Genomic DNA, 11,376 nt, shown 5'->3' with positions numbered 1-11,376 from the left:
GTTGTCTTTATTACACGGAGCAATAATCGGCCGAATCGGGCCGATTATCGTTCCGTGTAATAGTACCCTTAGATTTACTGCTTTGTGTAAGGGCCCTATTACACGGGATGATTATTGTGCAAAAAATCGTGTTATCGTTCGAATTTAAACAATTATCGTTCTGTGTAATTGCAGGCAACGATTGAAAAATCGTTTGTATGTCGTTGATCATTGATTTAGATCTGAACCTAAAATTATCGTTAATCGTTTGCTGTAATTCCACATTCGTCCGCTCAAGTTCCGCATTTTTTTCACTAATCGTTCAGTGTAATTGCACATTGTTCATTGTTTTGCTGGGATCAGAAGGAGTAAACTATCGCAATAACGATCGTAGTAACAATCGTAACTAATGACCAGCGTTCTGTGTAATATGGTGAACGATTTCAGGTTAACGATAAACAATCTTGTTTGCGATCGTTTATCATTAGTCGTTAAAGGGATTATCCAGCGCTACAAAAACATGGCCACTTTCCTCCTACTGTTGTCTCCAGATTGGGTGTGGTTTTGAAACTCTGTTCCATGGAAGTAAAGGGAGCTTAACCCCTAGACGACCCTGGACGTACAGTTACGCCATGGAAGTCTGTCACCAGATGACCCTGGACGTAACTGTACGTCCTGGGTGTTTCTCCTGCTATGAAGCGCGCTCCGGAGAGGAGCAAGCTTCATAGGAGGTGGGGGGCCGGCTGCAGTGAGCAGCCGGCACCTCACTGTTAATGACAGGCTGCAGCGCGATCGCTTAACTGCTTAAACGGCGCGTAAGTGACAGGGGGAGTCCCCTGTCACTTAGCTATAGTGACCCCCACAGTGTGACTGCGGAGGTCCCAATCGCTGTATTGGACCGCCGGAGGTCTCTTTGCTTCCTCCGTGCGGTCCGATCGGCGATCTGCTCACTGAGCCTGCACAAAAAGAAAAAAAAATTTAAATCACTAATACACTACCCCAAAGCCCCTACCCCAATAAAAGTTTAAATCACCCCCCTTTCCCGTTATATAAATAAAACATATAAAAATAAACATATAATATACCGTAGCGTGCGTAATTGTCTGATCTATTAAAGTATAACAAGCGTCATTGCAAACGGCATATACGAAAATAGGGAAAAAAGTGTGCGGATTACCGATTTGATGTTACATTATATATAAATAAAAAGTGATCAAAACGTCCGATCTTCAAAAATATGGTATTAATAAAAACTAGAGATCATGGCGGAAAAAGTGACACCCCATACAGCCCCGTAGGTGAAAAAATAAAACCGTTATAAGCGTCACAATAGGCCCATTTTATTAATAACTAATTGCCAAAAAAAAAAGTATTTCATTAAAAAAAATATATATATAACATTAGAGAATCTGTGTAACCTGCATATGGTTGTGTTCGGGCTGACCTATAGAATACTGGTATCACATCGCTTTTACCATATAGTGCATTACGTAGACACAGAAACCCCCCAAAAGTTACCATTTTGCATTCTTTTTTTACGATTTCACCTATTTATATCTTCATAAATAATAATTTTAGAATTCCGCCATACATATTATGGTAAAATAAAAGACTCCTTTACAAGGTACAACTATTCCTGTGAAAAAACAAGCACTTACATGGCCTGTAGATAGAAAACTGAAAGTGCTAGAGCTCTTAGAAGGGGAGGAGGGAAAAACGAAAACACTCAAAATTTGTGATCAAAATTCATCAAAGATCAAAATTTGCGCGGTCCACTGGGTCATTTTGGGCCTGGTCCTCAAAGGGTTTATTGCAAACCGCACCTGAACTGGAGACAACAGTAGGGGGAAAAGTGGCCATGTTTTTGTAGCGCTGGATAACCCCTTTAATCCTTAAAAATCTCTCCGTGTAATAGGACCCTTAAGAAGGAGGCTGTTCCCACACTGACCACTGTTTTACTTACCTGTGCATCCTTGCTGCAGTTATACAGTCATGGCTGAAAGTGTTGGCACCCCTGATTTTTATCCAGAAAATGAAGTATTCATCCCAGAAAATTATTGCAATGACACGTTTTGTTATACACATGTTTATTTCTTTTGTGTGTATTGGAACAATACAAAAAAATGAGGGAAAAAAAGGCAAATTTTACATAATTTCACACATCTCCAAAAATGGGCCGGACAAAATTATTGGTACCCTAAACTTAATATTTGTTTGTGCACCCTTTGGAAAAAATAACTCAAATTAATTGCTTCCTATAACCATCAAGAAGCTTCTTACACCTCTCAGCTGGTATTTTGGACCCCTCTTTTGCAAACTGCTCTAAGTCTCATATTTGAAGGGTGCCTTCTCCCAACAGCAATTTTAGGATCTCTCCACAGGTGTTTAATGGGATTTGGATCCGGACTCATTGCTGGCCTCTTTATAACTCTCCAGCACTTTGTTTCCATCCATTTCTGGTTGGTTTTTGAAGTATGTTTAGGGTCATTGTCCTGCTAGAAGACCCAGGATGCAAACCCAGCTTTCTGACACTGGGCCCTAATCCTTTGGTAATCTTTAGATTTCATGATGCTTTGCCCACAAGTCAAAGCACCTAGTTCCAGAGGCACCAAAACAACCCCAAAACATCTTTGAACCTCCACCATATGTGACTGTAGGTACTGTGTTCTTTTTCTTTGTAGGCCTCATTCCATTTTCAGTAAATAGTAAAATGATGTGCTTCACCAAAAAGTTCTATCTTGGTCACATCTGTCCACAAGATGGTTTTCCTAGAAGGATTTTGGCTTACATACATTTTGGCAAATTGCAGTCTAGCTTTTTTATGACTGTGTCAGCAGTGGGGTCCTCCTGGGCCTCCGGCCATAGCGTTTAATTTCTTTCAAATGTCTGTAGATAGTTCGAGCTGACATTAATTTACCCTGCGCCTGCAGGACAGCTTGAATTTTTTGGGAAATTAATTGGGGCTGCTTATCCACCATCCGGGCTATCCTGCTTTTACAATTTTTCTCCTCTGTCCACGTCTAGGGAGATGAGCTACAGTGACATGGGTTGTAAACTTCTTGATTATGTTGTGCACCGTGGACAAAGGAACATCAAGATGGACTTGGAACTAGTGATGCGCGATGCACCGAAATATTGATACTACTAGATATATCGGGCAGAAAAATGGTTCAGTACCAGGATTTCCTGGTATCGGTACTTTAGGTTAAGCTGCATAATAGCGCAGTTTAAAGGGGTTATCCAGTGCTACAAAAACATGGCCACTTTCCCCCTACTGTTGTCTCCAGTTTAGGTGGGGTTTTAAAACTCAGTTCCATTGAAGTAAATGGAGCTTAATTGCAAACTGCACCTGAACTGGAGACAACAGTAGGGGGAAAAGTAGCAATGTTTTTGTAGCGCTGGATAACCCCTTTAACATAAGGTATAGTGCAGAGAACACAGCCGTCGGCTAGCTGAGCGCCGACAGTGTTCTCTGTGTGCCGCCTCTTGCACCCTCCGCTCCCGGCGGGGCAAAATCCCGGCGATCGCTTGTGCCAGCTATTTTACAGTGTAGATGCTGCTGTCACACCTGACAGCAGCATTTAACCTCTCCCGAGCCGCTCCATATGCAGCAAGAGTCTGATAGTGATCACTGCAGTATACAGCAATGATTGATCAGATCTTTGCTGTATTATTATGGTCTGCAGCAGACTAGAAAGATGGATTGCCGAGCTGAGATCAGCATCAGTGCGATGCTGAGTCCCAGCTCGGTAAGGAGAAGGGATCTCCCCACCACAATCCCATTGCGCGGAGGGGGGTCTAGACACCAGGGAAAGGGGGAAAGAATACATTTAAATGCAGCTGTCGGATTTAACAGCTGCATTTAAATGTATAAATAGCTGGCACGGTGATTGGACCGCGTCCGCTAATAGCCACGTTCCCGGACTACACATAGCAGCCGGGATCGTGGCAGTTCAGAGTGGGGTTACTGTGCGACCCCTCTCTGAATGCCCCCATCCGCATCAGGATGTACAGTTACGTGCTGATGCGGGAAGGGGTTAAATAGGATAATACATTACCATACCGTGCTTCCACCTGCTTCTCAGAGTCAAAGGTCCTTGAACTCCGGGCCAGCCCACTGAATGGCTGATTGTGAAATCCGCTGTGAATGCAGTATGTGTGAACGCAGCCTTATCCTTATAAACATACTTTTTTTTTTTTACGTATTGTAATCCCTACAATGTCATAAAAGTAATGTGTGTTTGTGTGTGTATAGTATTTTCCTGCGTATAAGAGTACCTTTTAACCCCTTAACGACATCGGGCGTACCCATACGCCCCCGTTGCCTGGGCTTTAACGCAAACGGGCGTATAGGTACGCCTGATGTTTCCCCGATCGCTGTGTGTTCACACACAGCGGTCGGGGAAGATGGCCTGCTATAATGTATAGCAGGCCATCTTAGCTTCACGGCACGGGGGGTGGTTAACACCCCCCCTGCTTACGATCGCCGCTATAGGCTGATCAATTCAGATCAGCCAATAGCGGCGATCTGAACCTTTCCGGGTTATCGGTAACCCGATGACCCTGTAAAAAGAAATGGTGGTCACCGTGCCACCGGCCCGATCGCCGTGAACGGCCGGCCGTTCACGGCGATCGGGCCGGTGGCACGGCGATCAGAGTCCCACAATATAGTAAATACCTGCCCTGGACCCCTCTGCTAGGTAGCCGAGGGGTCCAGAGCAGGTATTTGTACATTACTCACCTGTCCCGGGCTCCTGATCGGCGTCTTCCGGGTTCGCGGCGTCCTCGTCTTCGTTCGGGTCTTCGGCTTCCTCCGTGACGTCACGTTCGGCTTCTCTCGGCTATTTTCGGCTCCAGCCTCGTCATTTTCCGGAATTTGCGCTCTGCTGCCCTCTAGCGGCTGATATGTGTAATACACTTATCAGCAGCTACAGGGATGTTCAGAATATAGAAAAAGTTTTTGTTTTTTTTTTAAATTTTTTTTTTTTCTATTTTCCACACCCTATCGCCGCTGAGTGTTGATCAGCATTGCACGAAAGTGCGCTGCTAATCAGCAACTCCTCCTTTTTGGCGTAGGGTGTTTTTTTTCTATATTCTACTGCCACGGTCTGCTGATAAGTGCCGCACATAAGTGCGGCATTTATCAGCAACTCCTTTGTTGGCGTAGGTTTTTTTTTTATACTTACTGTAAAAAAACACGTAAAAAAACACTACATTACACCACACTACATTGAATAAAGTTTGACACTACACCACTACATACCCCATATACTAGTCCCCATATAAAGATGGCCCCTAGGGTGTTTTCGGTGTCGGACGCATACGTTATTATTGCCTCCGACACCGAAACAGCCAGTGAGGATGAATGGGGGGATCCTTCTTTCCTCCATTCATCCTCATCCTCCTCATCATCCAGTGACATGTCTGGGGGGTAGCGTAGCATACGCTGCCCCCCAGACACGTCTGCAGCTGGCACCCGCCGGCGCACTGATGCGGGCGCATGTCTCCACCCGTGTCATAGACTCCATGTTATGCATGGGCGGATTCCATCGTCCGTCCAAAGAATGAACACGTTGGACGGAGAGCGGAATCCGCCCGTGCATAGAATGGAGTCTATGACACGTGTGGAGACGTGCGCCTGCATCACTCCGCCGGCGGGTGCCAACTGCGGAATGCACGAAGGGTTATCTGTCGCGATTCCGCAGTGTGCACGTACCCTTAGAGTGTATGAAGCAAGGGACACCCGAATCCAGCCCCCAGATGCCCCCTCCCCCCCCCCATCCTCGGAACAAGTGGGAAGATCGTCCGGGAACTAATCTTCCCACTGCTGGATAAAGGTTACCACCTTTACGGGGATAACTTTTATACCAGCACCCCCTCTTCCGGTCCCTCGCTGCCCGAGCTACTGTAGCTTGTGGCGCGATCCGAACATATCAGAAGCCATAATAGCGCCCTAATATTTAGCAGCCATGGAGCGGACCCAGCGCTTCTGGATATGAAGGACCCCGTATCGCACCAGGACAACATTTTCCAGGTGACGTCCCCCACACTGGAAAACAGGAGACCCCAGAAGAAGTGCAGAGTGTGGCGTAACAGGGGGATCAGGAAGGACAACATTTACCAGTGTGACACCTGTCCTGATCACCCCGGCCTCTGCATACTGGATCGCTCCAAGGCGTACTACACGTCACTGGGGTTCTACATTATCTAAATTCTGTCCCTTATTCCTATTTCAGGGGTCACGTTGCTCCAGGGATTATTCTGATCGCCATTATGGAGTCAGGAAGGAATTTTCCCCTGTGATGAGGCTAATGTCGTCTGCCTTACGAGGGGTTTTTGCCTTCCTCTGGATCAACACAGGTTGAATTTGATGGACACCTGTCATTTCCAACCTTATAAACTAATAATTGGCCTAATACCCCCAAATATATTAGAATGGTCCCTTTTCCCCAGCTAAGTAGGTATGGCCGCCATTCCCATTAGAGGATGCCATGATGCAATTACAAAGCCTCTGTGCGGCCAGGACAGTAGAAACCCCCCACAAGTGACCCCATTCTGGAAACTACACCCGATAAGGAATCTAACAAGGGGGGCAGCGGGGATATGGCCCCCTGGTGACGGCCACATTTGGGACGTGAAAATGAAAAAAATTGTATTTTTTATTTTCTCGGCACATGTTCTACGTAAGTGCCCGTCACCAGTGGGGTCCATATCCTCACTGCACCCCTTGTTAGATTCCTTATGGGGTGTAGTTCCCATAATGGGGTCACTTGTCGGGGGGTTCTACTGTCCTGGCAGCACAGGAGCTTTGTAAATGCGACATGGCCTCCATCCTCCATTCCAGACTCTAAATGGCGCTCTGTCCCTTTGGTGGCTTTCCCTGTGCCCATAAGGCACATTATGCCCACATGTGGGGTATTTTCGTACTCAGGGGAAATTACCCTACACGTTTTGTGTTCATTTTCTTTTTTAACCCCTTGTGGAAATGGAAAAAAATCAAGGCAACATTTAGTGTAATTTTTGTAAAATTTTTACTCTAAATCATTAATCTTGTCATGATTTTTTCATTTTCACAAGGGGTTAAAAGATAAAAAAAAAACATTTAATGTGTAGCGCAATTTCCCCTGAGTACAGAAATACCCCACATGTGGACATAAAGCGCCATGCGGGTGCAGGGTAAGCCTCCGAAGGGAAGGAGCGCCATTTGGTTTTTGAAGGCTGGATTTGGATGGAATGGATTTCGAGGGGCCATGTTGCATTCAAAAGGCCCCTGTGTTGCCAAGACAGTTGAAACCCCCCACAAGTGACCCCATTATGGAAACTGCACCCCTTAGGGAATGTAACAAGGGGTGTAGTGAGCATATGGACCCCACTGGTGACGGGCACAAATGTGGAACAATGTGGCGTGAGAATGAAATATTACATTTTTTACACTATAATGTTGGTTTAGCCTTGAATTTATCATTTTCACAAGGGGTTAAAAGAGGAAAAAAAAACAAAATGTGTAGAGCAATTTCCCCCGAGTCCGTAAATACCCCACACGTGGACATAAAGCGCCATGTGGGCGCAGGGCAAGCCTCCCAAGGGAAGGAGCGCCATTTGGATTTTGGAGGTTGGATTTGGCTAGAATGGATGATGAAAGCCATGTCGCATTTACAGAGCCCTCGTGCTGCCAAAACACTGGAAACCCCCCACAAGTGACCCCATTCTGGAAAATGCACCCCTCAAGGAATCTAACAAGGGGTGCAGTGAGGATATGGACCCCTTGATGACGGGCACATTTGTGCCATGAAAGTGAAAAAATGAAATTTTTTACTTTTACGTCACATTGTTCCACATTTGTGCCCGTCACCAGTCGGGTCCATATGCTCACTGCCCCCCTTGTTAGATTCCTTGAGGGGTGTAGTTTCCAGAATGGGGTCACTTGTGGGGGGTTTCCAGTGTCTTGGCAGCACAAGGGCTCTGTAAATGCGACATGGCGCTTGAAATCCTTTTCAGTGAAATTCAGCTTCCAAAAGCCAATTGGCGCTCCTTCCCTTTGCGGGCTCGTCCTGCGCCCCCTTGGCACTTTATCGCCACATGTGGGGTATTTCCGTACTCGGGAGAAACTGCGCTACACATTTTGTGTCTTTTTTTGCCTCTTATCCCTTTAAGAAAATGAAAAATTGAAGGCTAGAACAACGTTTTAGTGTAAAAAAAAAAAAAAAAAAATTTTCACGCCATATTGTTCGGAAAATCTGTGAAGCACCTATGGGGTCCAGATGCTCACCGCACCCCTTGTTACATTCCTTGAGGGGTGTAGTTTTCTAAATGGTGTCCCTTTAGGGGTGTTTTTTAGGTTTTGGCACCCCAGAGCCTCTGCCAACCTGAAGTGGTACAGTCAAAAATGACCAAATATAACGGAGGCGTTGAAAATCACTAGGCGCTCCCTTATATCTGAGGCTTGTGGTTGCGTCAAATAGCGCAATAGGGTCACATATGGGGTATTTCTATAAACTGCAGAAACGGGACAATAATTATTGGGGTGCATTTCTCTGGTAATAGGTTTATAATTATGAAAAATATTGGATTACAATAAAATCTCTGCACAGAAAATTAAAATTTTCAAATTCCTTACACACTTAGCTTTTATTTCTGTGACTCCCCTAAAGGGTTAAAACACTTTCTGGATATGCTTTTGCAGAGTTTGGGGGGTGCAGTTTCTGAAATGGGGTGCTTTGTGGGGCTTTCTAACATACAGGCCCCTCAAATACACTTTAAACCTGAACAGGTCCCTAAAAATATCTGATTTTGAAATTTGACTGAAAATTTGGAAATTTGCTGCTAATGTTTTAAGCTCCCTATTGTCTAAAAAAAAATGAAAGATAGTTTAATAAATGCCGCCAACATAAAGTAGACATGTTGCTAATGCTATTTAATATATAATTTATGTGGTATAACCACTTTCTGTATACGCAAAAAAGTTTCAAAGTTGGAAAAATGCATTTTTTCACATTATTTGGGATTTTTTCATAAAGATTTGTTATGAGTATCGACTCCAATTTACCAGAAATGTAAAGTACAATATGTCACGAGAAAACAATCTCAGAATCAGCCGGATAGGTAAAAGCATCCCGAAGTTATTAATGACTAAAGTGACACAGGTCATATTCATAAAATTTGTCTCTGTCATTAAGGCCATTTCAGGCTCTGTCCTTAAGGGGTTAACCCAGGAAAATCGGCAGTCGTCTTATACACCAGGTGTCATCTTATTGAGTGGGTGCTGAAAAACTTAGGAACTCGACTGAAGAATGCGTATGTAGGACAGAGCAAGCTGCAGGCATCTGGCGTATGGAAAAAAAGAGATACGGTAGACTGGCATTGCCCAGATTAACACACCTCTTTCACCCGTCTGGCCTGCGCTTGTATTCGCCCGTTATTACTGTACCCCCTTCTCTGCCTCTCATGTTTTGTTTTGTTTTTTATTAATTTTCATTTGGTGTGCATTGGAAGAGGGGTATATATATACGGCGAGTATATCACAAAGTCTATGTTGTAACTGGAAAAGTTGAGGGTAGTCTTATATCAGGGGTGGGGAACCTTTTCCCTATCAACGGCCAGTCGGACATTAATAAAATCATTCGAGGGCCGCATACTGTGCACGGCAAATTGTAGCGTGGGTTAGCAGCATCCGGGGCAAGGCAAAGTATTGTTCCCCAAATGCCCCTGCTATTGTAGTTAACTCTCTGTGATGCCTCTAGTACCTGATGTGAATCCTTAGGGATGCCCGATAGCAAGAGTTAATCCCCAGTGATGCCCCTGATAGTCCTAATAAACCCCCAGTAATGCCCCTTGTAGTCCTTAAAAAAACAGTGATGCCCCTGGTCACTGTTAACCCCCAGTGATGTCCCTGGTAGCTGATAAAAAGAAAGAGAAGAAAGCCTTGTGTCATACCTTCAAACACTAGACAGATGGTATGGAAATGTAGGCTGCTCACCTTGTTGCCCCTTGGGATTTGTGCATATCACCCCTCACCGTCCGTGGGGGTACCAATGTTGTGGTGGTCCGTGGAATAGCACAGCGTAAGATATGGATAGGATGTATTCGGGCTGCTAAAGCTGATTGTACCACAAACGGGATGCTCCCAATAGGGGCCCAAGAAAGACTTCCAGGATTGCAGCGCTGGATAGAAGTACCCTGTTTTTTTTTAAATCTTTTTTTCTGTTATTTACCTGGTAGCTGATGTTAACCCCCAGTGATGCTCCTGGTGGCTGATGTTAACCCCCAGTGATGCCCCTGGTAGCTATAGTTAGCACCTTATTGATGCTCCTGGTAGCTCTAGTTAACCCCTTATTGATGCCCCTGGTAGCTCTAGTTAACCCCCCAGTCATGCCCCTGGTAGCTCTAGTTAACCCCCCAGTCATGCCCCTGGTAGTTCCAGTTAACCCCCCCCCCCACCCACCCAAGTCATGCACCTGTTAGTTCTAGTTAACACCCCCAGGCGTGCCCCTGGTGGCTCTAGTTAACACACACATACACACCCCATTCATGCCCCCGGTGGCTCTAGTTAACCCCCCGTGTCTGTCTCAAATAAAAAAAAAATAAACATCCCACTCCCCTTTCCTCCGCTCCCATGCTGCCCAGGTCCTCTTCTCTTCCCTCTAGCCTGTGCCCATCTTCTCCTGCAGGCGGCGCAAGATGAAATTACGTCATTGCGTGCAGCCCGCAGGAGAAGAAAGACGTGTCCCGCTCTGGTGGGGAAGGGGACGCCACTTACAGCATCCTCCTGTGTCTGGCAGCCTTCACAGACACAGGAAGATGCTGTGTAAGCCTGACCCTCCAGAGCGATGCACATCACAGGAGAGCCGCAGGCCGCATCAGGAGGTCTCGGGCCGGAGGTTCCCCACCCCTGTTTTATATGCTGAAAAATATGGGGGGACTGTGCTTGTAATCCAAATCACTCTTAAACCAAAGTAAATTTTCCCATAAGAAATCATTCAAATGCAGAAAATTGGTTCCACACCACAAAAATGATTTTTTTATTCTAAATAATAGGGCTGGGCGATAATGGCCTAAATCAATATCGCGGTTAATTGTACATGTAACCATAAATTGAACAATAATTATGGCACACCCATATAAGCCCCGTCCCTTTTGAAAATCACACCCATTTGGGAAGGCCAAACTGCTTAATTTAAGGGGTACGCATCATTTGTAGCGGCCGGGCGCATCCCAGAGACTGAGTCCTTCCAGCTTGGCCTTTGACTGCATACACTTACAATGCAGTCAAAGGCTGAGCCAGAAAAACTCTCTGGTACGTGCCCAAATGGACAGCGAACCAGCAGGATTTTTGTGGCATATCCTGCTGCCTGCTCCAAATGATAGGTACCCTTTAAATGCACTAAATCCGGGATTTAG

This window comes from Dendropsophus ebraccatus, chromosome 8 (genome assembly GCF_027789765.1).
Source record: "Dendropsophus ebraccatus isolate aDenEbr1 chromosome 8, aDenEbr1.pat, whole genome shotgun sequence".
Lineage (NCBI taxonomy): Eukaryota > Metazoa > Chordata > Amphibia > Anura > Hylidae > Dendropsophus > Dendropsophus ebraccatus.
The sequence above is the reverse complement of the archived record's forward strand: the minus strand, read 5'-3'. Positions refer to the sequence as shown.